General features: G+C 40.9%; 1 pseudogene; it reads left to right on the top strand.

Moving 5' to 3' along the window:
* Nucleotides 1-5,464: 5,464 nt before the first annotated feature.
* On the top strand, nucleotides 5,465-10,407 carry LOC129414035 (uncharacterized; annotated as a pseudogene).
* The last annotated feature ends 8,062 nt before the right edge of the window (nucleotides 10,408-18,469 follow it).

The following is an 18,469-nucleotide window of genomic DNA, read 5'->3' on the forward strand; positions in this document are numbered from 1 at the left end:
CCAGTTGGAATAACAACACAAAGATTTTAGGTCAAGACTGGACTAAAACAAGGGTGCCTTTTAAGCTCTCTCCTGTTTCTCGTCCTGCTGGACTGGGTCACACGCGAGTCCTACGGAAGCGAGAAGACAGGAATCCAGTGGACACTAACCAGACAGCTGGAGGACATAGAATTTGCAGATGACCTGTGCTTACTAAGCCACAAAGTAGCACATATGAGACAGAAAGTAAACACATTGAAGAGAAATGCAGAGAGAGTGGGTCTTAAAATAAATGTGGACAAAAATAAGGAAATGAGAGTAAAGACACCTGCAAATACTGATGTGATCAAATGTGGAGAAGAGACCATTGAGAGAGTAGACCAGTTTCGGTACCTTGGTAGCATAGTTTCAAAATCTACAGGAACAGAAGATGATGTAAAGGCCAGGAAAAGAAATGCACAACGAATATTTTCCACCCTAAATAAAGTCTGGAGATCTAGAGCCATTTCCCTGAAAACAAAGATACAGATTTTTAATTCCAGTGTTAAAACCACCCTTCTGTATGGATGCGAAACATGGAAAATAAACAAGGGTGTTTTGGCCAAACTACAACCATTCATCAACAAGAAGCTAAGACATCTATGTGGCATCTGGTGGCCATAGAAAATTACCAATAAAGAACTGTGGAGAAAAACAGAACAGGAAGAACTGGAAACAAGCATCAAAAGAAGAAAATGGAAATGGATTGGACATACATTGAGAAAACCAGAGTCAAACATTACAAGACATGCACTTGATTGGAACCCCCAAGGTGCGAGACGCAGAGGAAGGCCCAAAGACTCATGGTGAAGAACCACCAGAGACGAACTCCAGAAAATCAACATCACCTGGAAAGAAGCCAAGAGGAAGAGCCTAGACCGCATTGTCTGGAGGCAGACCGTAGAAGCCCTATGCTCCGCTCGGAGTGAAGAGGAATAATAAGAAGAAGAAGACATATTAAGATAATTTCTAACAAAAATATTCAAAGGCTGAATCTAAAGTAAAATAGGCTCCTACAGTATGTGATATATCTTACTTGTAAAATAGCCCATCCATATAATTTTATTGTTTGACTGTTCAGTACTGTTCATATTTACATTTAAAAAGCAGACATAAAAGTAACTTAAAAGTTACTTTCCATAGTAACTAATTACTTTTGATAAGCAGTAACTGGTAGAGTAATTCAATTACTTTTAAAAGAATTAACTAGTAACTGTAACTAATTGCTAATTTTCAGTAACTTGCCCAACACTGCTAATCAATAAACTGGCTTTACTGATGAGGTGCGCGAGACAATTGACCTATGGCTAAGCCACGACCCCTCCACTCACTCGGACAAACAATCAACATTCCGTGATAGGCGCTATGGCAGCTGTCACAGTAGGAGACATTTCACAGGAGGCAATTGATGATTTTTGGAGACAGAAAAGGGCCTTAACTATGCATTGGAGAGTTATATTAATCATTTTATTGTTAAGAAGGTCGATGAAAAGCTTCACAGGTAAACACAATAAACCGTATCTCGTTGGCATCATGATCAAATTAAATATGTACAGGTCTAAGTTGCATTCACTCCCAGGACAAGCATTTTTACCATCTTAACTAATGCCGCTTTTCCATTGCATAGTACCCCACAGTTTGGTTTGGTTTGGTTCAGTTTGGGTCGGGTCAGCTTACTTTTGGGAGCTTTTCCATTAGGTGCAGTACGTACCCAATCCTTTTTTTCGTACCACCTCAGTTGGGGTTCCAAGCGACCCGAGCTGATACCAAATGTGACGCGAAAACACTGATCGCTGTTTGGTCTAAGAGAATCGTCACTACCAGCGTCATCGCTATAATGTTAGCTTTACCTTTAGTGCTAGCTTGCGCTGTCTCGAGCAAACATGTTTTCATCTGTGCTCTGCTATAATATCCCAAACTCCCTTTTAGCGATGAAAAACATCCACATGTTGAGAATCAGGGACACCATAACAATTTTTTCCAGACTTGCAGTTTGTGGCGAAACATTCGCAACGAGCACTTCAGCATTATGCTTAAATGCAACTTCAGTGAGGCTCAGCGGAGCCGGAGCGCCATCGGCTGATGCACGGGTGTTTGTACAGAAACTGTCATGTGAGACAGAGGTATAGTGATAAACGCGATGTGCAAACATCTGTTTGTGGTGGTCAATTTTAATTTTGTGGCAGACTGAGAAATAAATAAATGTATGGGAATGTACAACGATGCTCTCCTCTCACTTGTATGATGTCACAGCAGTAGGCAGCGCAAATATAATGACACGCCTATAATCCCTCCCACTCCAAAGTGTTACTAAACTCGATGGAAAAGCTTACCACGCCAAAGTGAAGTGAGCTGACCCGACCCAATCTAAACTAAACCGTGGGGTACTATGCAATGGAAAGGCGCCATAAGAGTACCTCTCCGTTAGTTTGGTGCTACAGTATTTACATGAATCATTCAGCACAACATTAAACCTTGTTTAATTTATCCACGTTTAGTTGGGGTTGTGGAAATCAGACATTGTTTGTTTTCTTAAGTTACAGACACCGCCCTATCAGAAACAACAGGCCTATCAGAAGAGAGGCTTATGAATATTGCTTATTACAGCCCAAAATCTTCTTAGCAGAGCTCCTGAAAGAGGAGCTGTAAAAATATATATAGAGATTGTTTTTGGTACTTAAACTGCAAATATATATTCTTAGGTACACCATAACCTAAAATAAAACTTTACAAAGCTTTGAAATATGGGAGCTTAAAGTGAAATACTCGTCATAACCCATGGCCACCATTACACTGAAAAAAATAGTAGGATTTACTTAAAAAAAGCTAGGAAACAATTTTCACTCAGAAAATGTTAGTAAATTTAAAATAATTGCCAAGTAAAGGCTAAACACAATTTGTTTACATGGGATTTTTAAGTATATGTGGGACGCACAAACATCAAGAATCAGAGTATGAATCTCAACAGTGGTGACAAAAAAGTAAATTGTAAAAAGTTATTTATCCATGCCGCAGTGCATTCTGGTAGTCTTGAATGAGATTTTTTACTTGTTAATACCCAGCATGCATTGCAGCATGAAGTTTTTAATTTAATTGTCACCATTGTTGAGATTCATACTCTGATTATTAATGTTTGTGCATCTCAAATGTCTAGCGGTTCATTTTTGTCCATAGTTCCTAAAAATCCTTAATGACAAAGTGCTGAGAGAGTGCTGAATATCATTTTGACATTTTGAAACTTTTGATGAGTGAGTAAATTAGATGATGATCTTTACTACTATGTACCAACCACCACATAATTGCACTAATAACTTTACCTTACCATAACAAATCTGTTTTATAGAAGTTAATGCAACCAGGGAAAAAACTTGCAAATATCAAGGGTCAAGAGTCCATCTAAAACAAACAGTGATCACAATAATGGATAAAATGAAACAAAACGTAAACATCTAAACCTAAAAAGTGAATCGTGTTTTTTCTCTCTCTCTCTCTCTCTCTCTCTCTCTCTCTCTCTCTCTCTCTCCTATGTTTTCTGTATTACTCTTACTCTGTGGTTCTGAAACGGCTGAACAAAATACATTTTTGGTAACCCTTTAGAGCAGAGTTTCTCAAACTTTTTCAGCCCAAGGACCACTTTATCTCCCAATTTTTTTCTGAGGACCACCTAACAGAATCTCACTCTAACACTCCCCCAAAAAACAACAAAATAAGAAGGATAAGCTAAGTTTAAGTTTAATATGCAACTGTTTCAAGTCAAAAACTATTTTTTTTAAACAAATGCAATGCTATGTTCAGAAATTATTATATGAATTTTATTTCATTTGAAAAAGTAAATGTGAAATGAGTTGCAGCTTAATATGAACAACAAACTGCACATGTGTAGAAAAAAAATGCAATTAAACATACTAAAACTGAGGTGGTGGGTATATGAAGTCTATGATTGTAACTATGGTAACAATAAAATACTGGAAAAAATGTTCCCCTTAATGTCCAAAATCACTGAAATTACAGGGATTTAACACATGAACAAAAACTAGTACATTACAAAACTAATAGATCTGTGGATTTTAGCTTTCAGTTGATGCTTGATCTTTTATTTTGACTCCTCTTTGGTTTAGCCAACCGATCCATTAAAACAGAAAAAGCAAGAACTGATATCACAGTTTCGCAAGTGCATTAAAAATCTACTTAAATAAGTGACAATTGTATAAACCAGGGGTTCTCAAAATTTACATTCAAAGGTCCAAATCTGAATTCTCATCATTTACATAGGTCCGGAAAAACTTTATGTAAATCATTTTTTTATATAACAAATCAACACAAATAGTTTGGGAAAAACATAAGTGTATTTTGCATTTAAACTAAAAATATATTTTTAAAAATAAACACAAGAAATAATGCTTACTATGCTTCTCAGTATCTCAATGAATTACGGTGAAATGACGCTACATCCATAAGCCAGGGGGCGCTCTCGTGCAGAAATTCAATATGCGCTGCAAACGAAGAACCAGACACGCAGCTCCAGGAAATGTCTTAAGGATGTATTTATATTGCTGTTCTTTAAACGTTTTCAGGTATTTTCATGATAATAAAGAATATGTATAGTGATTATGTTTGACGAGTATTGCTTTTTCAAATGTATGTTTTAAACGACTCAAACCAACAGTGATTTCAGATTGATATGGACTTACTGATCAAAGGCCGTAGTGCATGAAGTAGCTGTGCATAATATCTGGGTGTGATGGCTACAGCGTCACACAGGAAATTTTTAAATAACTCGTTTTATTTTCGGACCAGGAATACTCTTAAAGTAGCAAATGCACACATTTAGCAATCACATAGAAATTAATGCACTTGTAATATGAAGTGGACGCGGGTCTGGATCAAGTTCCCGTCGGGTCCGGATCCGGACCGCAGTTCTTACTTTGAGAACTCCTGGTATAAACACTTGCCTAGTTTAGGTCATCTTTTGGCGGACCACTGGGGGCGGTTGGCGGACCACCAGTGGTCCGCGGACCACACTTTGAGAATTACTGCTTTAGAGTAATGATCTGTACTTAATAGGTAGTTACAAATGAACTAATGCAGAGCAAATTGTTACCTGCATTAACACTGTACTTGATACTGGTAACTAGTAAAGAAGAATGATTAACTAGTAGGTAATAGCATAGTAATGTTGGGGTAAAGTAACAATTAGTTAATTATTACTTACTGTGCATCTGCGGCAAGAGCTGCAAGAACAAGAGGGGCTTAAGAATCCATCAAGGCAGGATGAGCTGTCTGAAAGCAGCAGTGACGACGACATATCGCACAGAAGTCACAACTTCTGGTAAGACGCAGGAGGAGCCAGGCCCGAAGGCAACCCACAGTGCCCAGAGCCTCCTAGTGTCGCCAACACCTGCTGCCAGCCGCTCGCCTGTCACCCAAAGCTGCCCTCATGTGACAGCCTACAGAGCCCCCAAAGCCAGCAAGTGGCAGTAACGAGAACTGGCTGTGCCCCTTTGGCTCAACTAAGGATCCAGTGACCCAATCCTCAAAGAGAGCTGAGTGGCACCAGTTTGATGAAGACATGAACCAGATCCTGGAAGTGACAGCCAAGGGGGATGTGGATCATCGACTGTTAACGATGACCACTCTCATAGTGAACATTGCAGCTGAGCGATTTGGATCTGTGACACCCAAACCCACTCTGTCTGCATACACTCCAAGCCACAGAGTGAGGAAAATCAAATGTCTCAGGGAAGAACTCAAGCTACTAAAGAGGCAGTACAAGGCAGCAGGGAAAGTAGAGAGAGCAGGCCTAGCAGATCTGAGAGGAATCCTGAGGAAACAACTTTTGACCCTTTGTAGAGCAGAGTACCACAGGAGGAGGCGGAAAGAGAGAGCAAAGAAGAGGGCCGCATTTTTGGCCAACCCTTTCAAGTTGACCAAGCAGCTCCTTGGCCAAAAGAGGACTGGCCAACTCATCTGCTCCAAGGACGCGATCAACAACCACCTCAAGGCCACCTACTCTGACCCGAACAGAGAATGACCACTAGGGCCATGCAATGCACTGCTGACACCACCAGAGCCCACAGTAGAGTTCAACCTGAAGAAGCCCTGCCAGAGTGAAGTGGAGGAAGTGGTGAGGAGAGCAAGGTCAAGCTCAGCACCAGGCCCAAGCGGTGTGCCTTACAAGGTATACAAGAACTGCCCAAAGCTTCTACATAGAATCTGGAAGGCCCTGAAGGTCATCTGGAAAAGAGGGAGGATTGCCCAGCCATGAAGGTATGCTGAGGGAGTGTACATTCCAAAAGAGAAGTCTGAGAACATCGACCAGTTTCGGGTCATCTCCTTGGTCAGCGTGGAGAGCAAAATATTCTTCAGCATTGTGGCCAAGAGACTCTCCAACTTCCTGTTGAGCAATAAATACATCGACACGTCTGTGCAGAAGGGAGGTATACCGGGAGTCCCAGGTTGCCTGGAACACACAGGGGTGGTAACCCAGCTCATCAGGGAGGCAAGAGAAGGCAAGGGAGACCTGGCTGTGCTGTGGCTAGATCTCACCAATGCATACGGCTCAATACCCCAAAAGCTGGTGAAGGTCGCACTGGAGAAACACCACGTACCCCAGAAGGTAAAAGGCCTCATCCTGGACTATTACAGCAAGTTCAGCTTGAGGGTCTCCTCTGGCCAGTTAACATCAGATTGGCACCAGCTTGAGGTAGGGATAATCACTGGTTGCACCATCTCAGTGACTCTCTTTGCGCTGGCAATGAACATGATGGTCAAGGCAGCCGAGACAGAGTGCAGAGGTCCCCTCAGCAAGTCCGGAGTAAAGCAACCTCCCATTAGAGCCTTCATGGACGACCTCACAGTGACAACAACAGCGGTGCCAGGAGCAAGACGGATTCTCAGAGGGTTGGAGAGGCTCATGGTATGGGCACGCATGAGCTTCAAACCGGCAAAATCCAGATCCTTGGTGCTAAAGAAGGGGAGAGTCACTGATAAGTTCCCCTTCAGGCTGGGAGAACATCAAATCCCGTCAGTCACTGAGAAACCAGTGAAGAGCCTCGGGAAGGCCTTTAACTGTAGCCTCAAAGATAGAGACTCCATCAGGGAAACCAACACTGCCATGGACGGCTGGTTGAGAGCAGTGGACAGATCAGGGCTCCCTGGAAGATTCAAGGCTTGGGTCTACCAGCATGGAATCCTCCCAAGACTCCTCTGGCCCCTGCTCATCTATGAGGTCCCCATGACTGTGGTTGAAGGTTTAGAGCGAAAGGTGAGGAGCTATCTATGCAGATGACTGGGACTGCCACGCAGCCTAAGCAACATCGCTCTGTATGGGAACACCAACAAGATCAGACTTCCTTTAAGCTCAGCCAGGGAGGAGTTCATTGTGACACGGGCACGGGAACATCTGCAGTACTCTGGATCCAGAGATGCGAAAGTGTCCAGGGCAGGGATTGTCGTCAGGACAGGGAGGAAGTGGAGGGCAGCAGAGGCAGTCCAACAAGCTGAAACTCGGCTGAAGCACAAGGCCATCCTTGGGACAATAGCGCAAGGCAGAGCCGGACTTGGAAGCCTAACAGCAACCCGGTACGACTTGGCCAGCGGGAGAAAGATGCAAAGGTTGGTGCAGGAGGAGGTGCGTGCTTCAGTGGAGGATGAGAGAACCAGCAAAGCAGTGGCCATGCGGCAGCAAGGTGCCTGGATGAAGTGGGAGCAGGCGATGGAGCGGAATGTCACTTGGAAGGACATCTGGACGTGGAATCCCCAGAGAATCAGGTTCTTGATCCAAGGGGTTTACAACGTTCTTCCCAGCCCATCTAACCTGTACACATGGGGCAGAGTAGAGACACCTGCATGCACGTTGTGTTCCAAGCCAGGGACACTAGAACACATATTGAGCAGCTGCTCCAAGGCACTAGGCGAGGGCCGGTATCGATGGAGACACGATCAGGTCCTTAAATTTATTGCTGAGGCAATCAGCAAGGGGATCAAAGACAGCCGATACCGCCAAGCCACAGCCAAGGCTATCCACTTCATCAAGGAAGGACAAAGGCCCAAGAAAACATCTAAGAGCTGCTCTGCTGGGTTGCTCTCTACGGCCCGAGACTGGGCAATGACAGTTGACCTAGAGAGGCAACTGAGGATCCCAGCACACATCACCCAGACCACACTGAGACCTGACATCATCTTGGTCTCTGAGGCCACCAGACAACTGATCTTGCTAGAGCTAACAGTGCCTTGGGAGGAGAGGATGGAGGAGGCTCAGGAGAGAAAGAGGGAAAAATATCAGGAGCTGGTTGAGCAGTGTCGGACGAATGGGTGGAGGACCAGGTGTATGACAGTGGAAGTAGGCAGTCTGGGATTTGCCAGCCACACCCTGAATAAGGCATATGGGATACTCGGCATAACAGGCGCCAACCGAAGAAGAGCCATAAGCAAGAACGTGGAGGCAGCAGAGAAAGCATCCAGATGGCTCTGGTTGAAAAGGGGAGAACGGTGGAGGTGGTAGCATGCCACTTAGACACAGGCCGGGGTTTGATCAGCCTCGGTCGGGTCGCCTGGAGGAGAATGTCTGTAGCAAGACCCGAAACACCCCGTGAGTCCAGGAAACAACACTGATGATGTGTCCAAGGTTGTGCATCAGAAGATTTTTCTGTAACCTGTATTTAGTAGTAGTCATTATTAACTATTACATGTTGAATAAATACAATTGAATAAACAATAAATTAACGAAGACTTATTTAAAGTGACGTTGAATCAACTACATATCAACAGTTGCTGTTAATTATTTAGACTGTGTAAATTAATTTAATTATTATGAGCTATATAAATGACGCTTTACGTGCGTTTGTGCTGGGGCATCACACGGATAGAAGTTGTGGTTTAAAAGTACATATTTTTCATTTTTCTTTCTGAAAATGAAAATCATTTCACTAGATGACCCTTTATACCTAGTTTAGGATCGTTTAAAGCCCTTTGAAGCTGCATTGAAACTGTATTAACATTTTAAAGTTTGGGGTCCAATAAAGTTTAGCCTGGATTTGGCCTACCCAATTTCAAAAGCTTCTCATACCCACAAGCAGAGGTGCACATACAAAAGTTTGGTATCATTTTACAGGAAACCCATTGAAATTACATAAAACACTGTTAAAAGTGCTTAACATGGTTGTATGTGTTGTTAGTCCTCTAATAAACACAAAAATAAATAGGCGCTTTTTGATGTTTTTTTTTTCTAAAGTCTGCATATAAAAGTGTATAACTCTGGCCCTGAGTGGTAACGAAACCTGCAGACAGTTTGTTTGATTCCAGCAATTGCCAGCTTATAGGGGAAAAATGAATTTTTTCTCTATCATTATAAATGTAAAAGTTATTTTACTCCAACTGATGGGAGGAATAATACCCTTTTTGTATTTAATTTCAGCCTAAACATATTTGAAGTGCTCCCATACCCACATACAGTAGATTAAATGCAATATCTTTATATCAATTTGCAGAAAACCTTTTGAAGTTACATAAAAAGCTGCTGTTTGTGACAAATAGTGTTATTTATGTTGTTTTTCATATGATAAAACACCAAATTTTCTTTTTTTATGTTGTAAATACTGTCTTTGATAGTGTATAACTCTGGTTCTGGGTGCTCTAGCAGACTGCAGACAGTTCAGGGCCCGGTTCCCCAAAACGTTCTTATCGCTAAGTAGTTCTTAACCTATTCCTTAACCTCTCTCTTAACTCTATGGCACGGTTCCCAAAACGTTCGTACGCTAAGTATATCTTCTGTAAGTCACACTTTCGTAAGGTTGGTCTGGACCATTCGTAAGCTCTCTCTTAGAGTTGTGTGAGCACAAAACGCTATTGCCGCAGTCTTTAGAAATCAGTGCAGCGCAGTACAAGTCAAACTATGGTATGCTGACAATGATTTTATGTTATGGACATTTTTAAGACTTATAATAAAATATGTTTGCAATGGATACAGGACTATTTATGCAGTTGACTTTATTTGGTATCAGAACTAATGAATCAAAGACGGCGCTGGTGTTTGTTCCTCATTGAAGTCTGTTCCCTATATGTTTATAGCGTTTTCATCACGTTACATTCAGAGATGGGCATAAATACATGGAAATGTATTTCAAATACAAATACAAAATACTGTGTCGAAAAATGTATTTAAATACAAATACAAAACACTGTGAGGAAAAATGTATTTAAATACAAATACAGTATTTTGTATTTTGAAAATACACAAAATACATGTGAAATTGGTGATTCAGTACAAGTATCCCTATTAGGCTGAAATCTATCTGGGTCTATCTCTGAATGCCAAAAAGCATTTAGATGTGTGCAACTGCTTAGAAACTTTCATTTTATTTTACGTACCTCTTGCTTTCCCCTGCCCTGTAAAAAATAAAAAACTAGAAAAAAACTAAGACTAAGCATAAGACTGACATGACACCTTCATAATTATAACATGACATGTGTCATGAACATGAAGAAGATTTTATGCACATTTATGACAACTGCCATTAAGTGTCATTTACTCAATTATGTAATTTTTAATGCAAAGATGACATTGTTTGAGATATCTTTGTTGTGACAACTTGACACGTAAGCCAGTACAACACAACTTGTTATAAATTATAAACAATAATTATCAAACTTAAGAAACTACCTAGCTTTGTGGGTTAACATTACATCAAACCATGATTTAAATGGCATTAAGTGTAAATACTATGTCAAATATTATTAATATTCGGTCAAATAAACATTATGAACTGAAGAATATTCATAATGCTGTTAAAAAACTATTTAAAAGAGTATTAACACTTAATGACATTTTAATGACAAATTATATTTGTATCACTGGTAAAAAGTGGTCAGTTATGTTGTCTTGGTTAATGTCAAGTTGTCATGGCAAGTTATGATGTATGGGTTAAAGCAACACAATGTAGTTTCCATGTAAAAATGACTTACAGCTCCCCCATGTGGTTGAAAAGCGCAACAGTGCCTGGTATCAGACACTCTACTGCAGGCAGGATGAGGGGCAGGGCTGTGTTTCCTACCCTCCACCGCCACTTTTAGAGTGTGCTTGTAGAGGCTAGGAGGCTGCTCAGGTTGCAGCAACAGTACAATTTGTCCAGTTAAAAGTTGTTCTATCACTGAAATCATTTTAGAGACATTATTTAAAGGTAAAAAAAACTACATAGTGTTGCTTTAATGTCAAGTTGTCATAACAAAGACATCTCAAACAATGTCATCTTTGCAATAAAAATGACATAATTGAACAAATGACACTTAATGACAGTTGTCATGAACGTCCATGAAGTCTCCTTCATGTTCATGACACGTGTCAGGTTGTGATTGTGAGTGTGTCATGTCGGCCTTGTGAACACCCCTTCAAGTAAAGTGATGTTTTATAAAAACATCATAAAAACGTTTTCATGTGTCGTCAAAATGACCCACAACCTAATCAGTTTATATGTTAAGAAATCCATGCATTTACAAACGTCTCACGAGACAAATTATTCAGCAAACTAATTCCTCTCATTGCTGCTTTTTGATGGTTTTGAGAACAATTACTCACGAGTCGCCCTCTGTCATTTCACAGAATTATACAATGGAAAGCACGTCAAGCATAAAAGCCTTTTAGGTTTACACAGTTTTTCAATATTTTACTATGTTCTTACCTGATGAATTAATACATGCCTATCTTTTTTCAATATTGTATGTGCACTTAATCTTTGCACAGCATGTCATGAATGTGTTTGCATTTAGCCTAGTCCCATTCATTCCTTACGATCCAAACAGGGATGAATTTAGAAGCCACCAAACACTTCCATGTTTTCCCTATTTAAAGACTGTTACATAGTTACACAAGTAAGTATGGTGGCACAAAATAAAACGTGATTTTTAAGTGAATAAAAATGAGAACTATATTGTATGGCGGAAGAGCACTTAGTTTGCAGCACTTCAACCTCTGGCGCAGTAACATCATTACTCCTGTGAAGATGTTACTGCGCACTGAGGTCGAAATGCTGCAAACTATGTGCTCTTTCTCCATGCATTGAAAATAGATAGTTATGTATTAATTTGTCTAAGTTGAGGTAAGAACATAGTAAAATATAAAAAATTGTGGTTTTCCTTTAAGTCAAAAGTGTAGGCTTATTTGTCAGCGTTCCACACTCTGTCTCAGTCGTGCAACGTGCAAGTGTGAATTAGAATTTCCTTTTGCGACAGTTATAACACAAATCACATCACACCCAATAATTCAATCGCCTTTGCTTGATTTCCCACTCCAACATTTTAATTATTGCCCACTAAAAGCTGCACAGATATATTTGCTTACCTGAACTCTGTTGTCTGGTCTGAACTAGTTGATGCATGAAAACAGCACCCTGACTGGTTGACTGGCTCAAAGTATTTTGAGTATTTTAAAAATACAAAAATACTCATCTTAAATGTATTTAAATACAAATTACATTTCATTTTTTTCAAAGGCTTTAAAATACAAAATACTATTTTGTATTTCAAATACGTATTTTAAATACATGTATTTGAAATACTGCCCATCCCTGGTTACATTTATAATTTATTTAGAAAGGTTAAAGATTTCAATTGGTTATACTAAAAAGCAATAATATCATGTATTCTATTATACAATTTATTAAATATTTCATATTTGACAGTTTTATGTCTTTTAACATATAGCCTGTCTTTTTCTTTCCTTTTTTCTCTACTGTTTGTTTTAAAACTGTTATGTTTCCAAACATAATAAATATATATTATACATATAATATGATTCATACTGTAAAAATAATTGACTTACAATCAAGAACAGTCAAGATACATTAAATAAATGCACACATATACATCTCAGTAGCCATTAAAACTTGCAATGTATATAAAGAATAAACGTATAATGTGATAAAAATGCTATAAAAACACTACACTAAAGGGAAACATAGGGGGAACAGACTTCCACACAACACCGGCCGCGTAACTGTTTAGTCCATGCCAATATTTTTATTTGTCAACCCTTAAACCTTTTGATATTTTGCCTGACGTGGCTAAATAAAAAATCACCTTCCAAGACAACTCATTATGGAACTGCTAGATCTTCTCAGACCATATTCTCTATCTAACTAGGTTGCTTTTTATTGAAAACATTAATGGTAAGCAATACCGCATTAAACAGAAATACTGCAGCTGCTTGCCAATCAATTCTGATTAAGTACCTTAACATCATATAAAAGTGTATTACATATTTTTTAAAGTCAAAACCCATGCCAAGAAGCGGCACAAGTGGCACAACGGGATAAGGAGGGTGGATAAATAGCGAGGGATACTCGGTTCGTCTACCCGTATCATTTAATTAATAGTCTATATTTTACGGATAACTTAAACCAGACCCGTCGCCAGACCTCAGTCTTAAGGGGGGCATATGAAATGCATGGGAGGGCACACTTATTATTAGCCTACAGTACGTATACTTATAATAATATATACTCTATTCGCGCAGCACGTAATCACCACGTTAAACAACCATCAGCAATATGACCAGATAGCCTACACCACAGTACACATAGAAACAATTTTATGAATATCCATAAATCTATACAACATATTACATGTAACACCAGAGACATCTCTCAAACATTGCATTTTAAAGCAGTCAACAGAGGGATATGCATTGCCATGAGACACGTGCACACACACACACACACACACACACACACACGCACGCAGACTTTGAACCTACGGTACTGTGGAGGCAAGCGCTGTCGTCTCTTCCTCCCCTCCTGTCAGTACAGCGGCAGGCGGCGTTTCTCAGAGCAGAAGCTCCTCATTAATAAAGTGTCCACTCGGAATTAAACTTGTTAGTGAGGTCCTTTTCAGAAGAAAGCTGAATCACCGCAGTGAACAAGTCCATATCTTCTGAATGTAGTAGTCTGTTAGGCCCGGGGTCGGGCTCCACGGTAGAGGTCTTCACGGGTCCACTTAGATCCGAAAACCCGAGGTCCGACCGGGTTCGGGTCTAAACGTTTCACATGTGCCTCGGACACGGGTCGGGTACAACAATAGCGGCATCGGGTCTCGGGTAATTTAAAAATGAATGTGTTTTTTCTGAACGGACCCGAGAAGACCCGAACTCTCTCGCCTGTGTGCGTCAATATCCTTTTCAAACCTCTCATCTGTTTGCCAAGAGCGCCTGCGACATTGTGTGGTTGTCGGAAGGTTCATTTTCGTTGAGACAAACATGTCAGTCAATTATAAATTTACATTTTAGCGGTTACGTTGGTGTCGTCGTCAGATAACAAAGTAAAACCAATGGAGCAGCTCGCCAAATTGGTTGCAAGGCCACCGGAGTTTCTTTCTGTCTGACTGCTGCGCGTCTTTTGGAGACTGTTGTTGGGCTTTTAACCATTTGCGGATAATATCCATCTTAAAGCAGAATAGCTATGGGAAAACTCATCCAGTTTAAAAAAAGTCCGGTAACTGTTGAGCGGCTACACTGACGTAGGCTACGTCACGTACGTGTCGTACGTAGCCTCGTAATAGGCTGTTGCAGTGTAGCTAGATTCGCATCAATCAAACAAAATCACACCATTGTTTTTTATATTTGTAATGTTTGAATTATAAAAAATACAACATTAATGCAACACAAAATTAGCAACATTAATAATTTAAAATGACAGTATTTTTTAAAATACTGGGGGGGCACAAGCGTCCTTGAGGGCGTGCCCGACCCCCTAAGGCCCGCCCATAGCGACGGGTGTGACTTAAACTATGTTAAAATAAATGTCACTGGATTAATTTGAGTAATGTTCCATTTGTATAGAGCGTGTTGTCTTTCTTAACGTTGTAATGCACCTTTGCGTGAAGTGGAAAATCGATCCCTGAGAGATCGATCGCAAATATTTCAGCACCTTAACTTGGGACAGCGCCATTGTACGTCGAACTTAGAGGCAGCATGTTAAGAAGCTTCCTAAGAGACACTTCGGGGAACACACTTAGGAACATCAACAACTTTGGTAAGATATATCTTTTTGAGTCTTCTTAGCGCGCTAAGAGTGAACGTTATCGGGGAACCGGGCCCTGGTTGTTACCAGCAGCAGACAGTAAACACCCAAAAAAAGAATGATCTCTTAAGCATGTCGCATTCAAAAGATATTCTTATTTTACTGAAGGGTGCGAAAATATATTTTTCATATAAATATTAATTTTTTGTTTTGCACATATAATAAACAGCAAGGGATTATTCATGCACACAACCAAAGAAAATGTTGTGAATGGACTCATTTTTTAGAGTAGGACCTAAGAGAAAAGATGGTGTATCATTTGTGGCTATCTGTGATATCTGAGGCAGTTCACACTCAAGTTTCCCATATGTTTACAAAAGACCATTTTTTACCTCATAATTCATTCGACGATTGTTGGATATGTGATGACAATAGAACAAAAATGCCGTAGCCTTATTCCTGAGAGTGAGAGCTTTCATTTGATATAAGACTTGCCCATGTTTGTCATACTTGAAAAATATGAAATATGTGAATATTAAATCATATAAAAAATTGTGGGGGGGATGATAGTGTAAATTAAGTGTAAATAACTTTCTTACAGTAAAACATATCTCAAAGTGATGCATATCTCCAGAAAGTAGAGAGTCTAAGCTTTCAAACAGTATCTCATATGTGGAACTGGGTCCATGACAGACCATTCAAAATTAAAGGAATATTTTATATTAAGTCAAAATAAGATAATTCTGGACCCGGTACAGGGTCCCAGAGTTAAAGAAGTTGAAAAATCCTGGAATGTTTTTCTTAAAAAACATAATTTTTTTCTGGACTGAACAAAGATATGCAGTATGCTTACTAGGACTAGATGTTAGAATCCCTTGATAATTAACAAAGTTGTTGTTGGAGATGTCCTTTTGAGTGGGGTTGGATTGAGGAGGAGGAGAAAAAAAACCCTGGTGCCTCCAATACAACACATCATCAGTTGTGCACCCCGGCCTCATTGGGTGTTTCAGCCTTTTACCACAATACACCCTCACCCGAGGATGGCCCACCACAAGCTGATCAGACCTGGGTGTGTGTTGCACTGCAGGCTCCATGAGGTCATTTGGCTGCCCATACGGTCTCCTTCCGCTTCAGCCACAGCCAGTGACTGCTTCTTTCGGCAGCGATTGCAAGGTCTTTGATGGTTTTTCGCTGCACCTGTCCTCTGATTCCAACCTCCTTTAGTAGCCTTGTGGTGGAACTAGCAACAAAGCCCCTGCAGCCCACTTCCACTGGACGCACGCTTACCTTCCAGCCCCGGTCCTCTGCTTCGGCAGCCAAATCTGCATATCGCAACCTTTTCCTTTCAGATGCCTCTTCGATGGCTTCTTCCCACGGGACTGTCAGTTCCACTATGAAGACATGTCGACAGGATTTGGACCACAGGACCAGTCCTGGGCGCAAGTTGGTCACTGCAATTTCCGGTGGAAAGGTGAGCCTCTGACCTAAGTCTACCCGCATTTCCCAGTCTCGAGCTGCGTTCAGTGGGCATAAGTCTGGAGGCGATCGATTGGTAGACCTTTTATCCCCCTCCCGGATGAAGGATTTTGGTTGCAAGAAAGTAGTTTGGGCTTCCCGGGGCATGGCGTTAATGGTAACCCTTTTACTCTCCAATGTAGCAGCCAGGCACTTCAGCACTTGGTTGTGGCGCCAGGTGTATCTGCCTTGTGTAAGGGTGGTCTTACAGCCCACCAGGATGTGTTTCAGGGTTGCTGGGGCAAGGCACTGGACTGGAGGCAGGCTAGGTCTTCTCCAAACCAGAGATGTAGGTTGGATGGAGAGGGCAGGACATCATATGTGGCTCTGATGGTAAAGCTCAACATATTAGCCTTCGTGTTCCACAGTTCGCTCCAAGTGATCTTCCTCCTCTCAACACCTTCTCACCTATCCAACGGCCTTGCTTTGCTTGGAAAACCGCTCTGGCACACCTGTCCGCTTCCTCCTGGTGGCGCACCTCTTAAACTACCAGGTGCCGGCGTTCAGCTGGAGTAGCCTTCTGCCATGTGGGTGATGTTGTTCCCAAACCCCCTCTGCCTTGCTGGACCTGGCCCACAATGTCTCTGTGTTTTAGAGCGGACTTTGCCTGTGCCACTAATACACCTGACCTCCACCTCCTCCTTGTGGCTAAAGTGGGAGCAGCCCCTCTGATAAAAGGATCCCGGGATTCTGTGAGGGTCATTTCGTGCTTTGCTTTAGAGCATTTGTACTCCTCCACCAGGCTTGAGATTGCCAGGGAGAGTGCCCCATTGCCATAGTAATGGAGCCTTTTATACATTTTCGTGTTTCTTTAGAAATAATTAATGGATAAATGAAGTCTTTAAATGCACCAGATGTAAAGTTATTCGCTGTCAAAGTGATGCCAAAATGAATGGGAGTCAATGGAATGCTAACAGCAGGTGGGAGTCCGCTAATCAATGGCGGAACCCAGGGAAGCTATAATAAAATATGAAACCCTGCCCCCCTGGAAGAAATCAGTCTTCCGCACCTCACAATCTCTCTTTACTTCCGGTCATATGGTATGGCAGGTGGGCGGGGTCCGGGAGAAGATCGCTGCGATTAGCAACACGAACCAACTTCAAACTCTCCAATCAGATACTTAACCCAAACATTTTTACCTATTTAATAGTTAATTGTTCTTCTTTATTAGTTATTAGTAGAGATTTCAGTGTTAATGCAGAAGTAACCATTTGTTCCACATTAGTTCCAGAGTAATTACCTATTCAGTACAGACCATTATTCTAAAGTGTTACCAAATTTTTCTGTTTCTCTAGACAAATCTTTATAAAATTTTGCAAAAAATAATACAATTAGATATATATACAATAATATATAATCATATTCAAACATCCCTTAAGTTTGTTAAATTGCACAACTGGAATGTGTGGTTAAAGGGACACCATGAAACTTTTTGGCCACTAGGGGGTGCTAGACATGTATTTTTCACTTCTAGCGCCCCTAGAGCTCACAAGCGCCGCAGCACTGTCGCAAAGGAAAGGAACTGGCCAACCTTAAAACTAAACTAAAAACTAAACCTTTAAAACGCTAAAAGATCAACATTTTAAGACAACAGGGAGAAACGCAGTCATGTTACAACTTTCTGATGAGGAACTCGTCGTGGCAGAAGCCATTTCTCAATCTGAAGGTTGCAGCCTCCAGATGTCGTATTTCTAAGCTGTATACGTCATCAAGACTGTCTTATTTCACAATATTAACAATTACAAAGTTGACTATTATACTTAGTTAATTGTAAATTGTTGCAGTATGCTTATGACTTACGAATGTAATGCTCAGTTTACCTTAATAAACCAGGCTTGATGACGTATTCAGCCTGCATATTTGACCTCCGGAGGCTGCAGCCTTCCAATTGAAAAACGACCAGAAGTATTTCCTTGCCTTTTCCCAAA

This window comes from Misgurnus anguillicaudatus, chromosome 2, assembly GCF_027580225.2.
Source record: "Misgurnus anguillicaudatus chromosome 2, ASM2758022v2, whole genome shotgun sequence".
In the NCBI taxonomy this organism is placed as follows: Eukaryota; Metazoa; Chordata; class Actinopteri; order Cypriniformes; family Cobitidae; genus Misgurnus; species Misgurnus anguillicaudatus.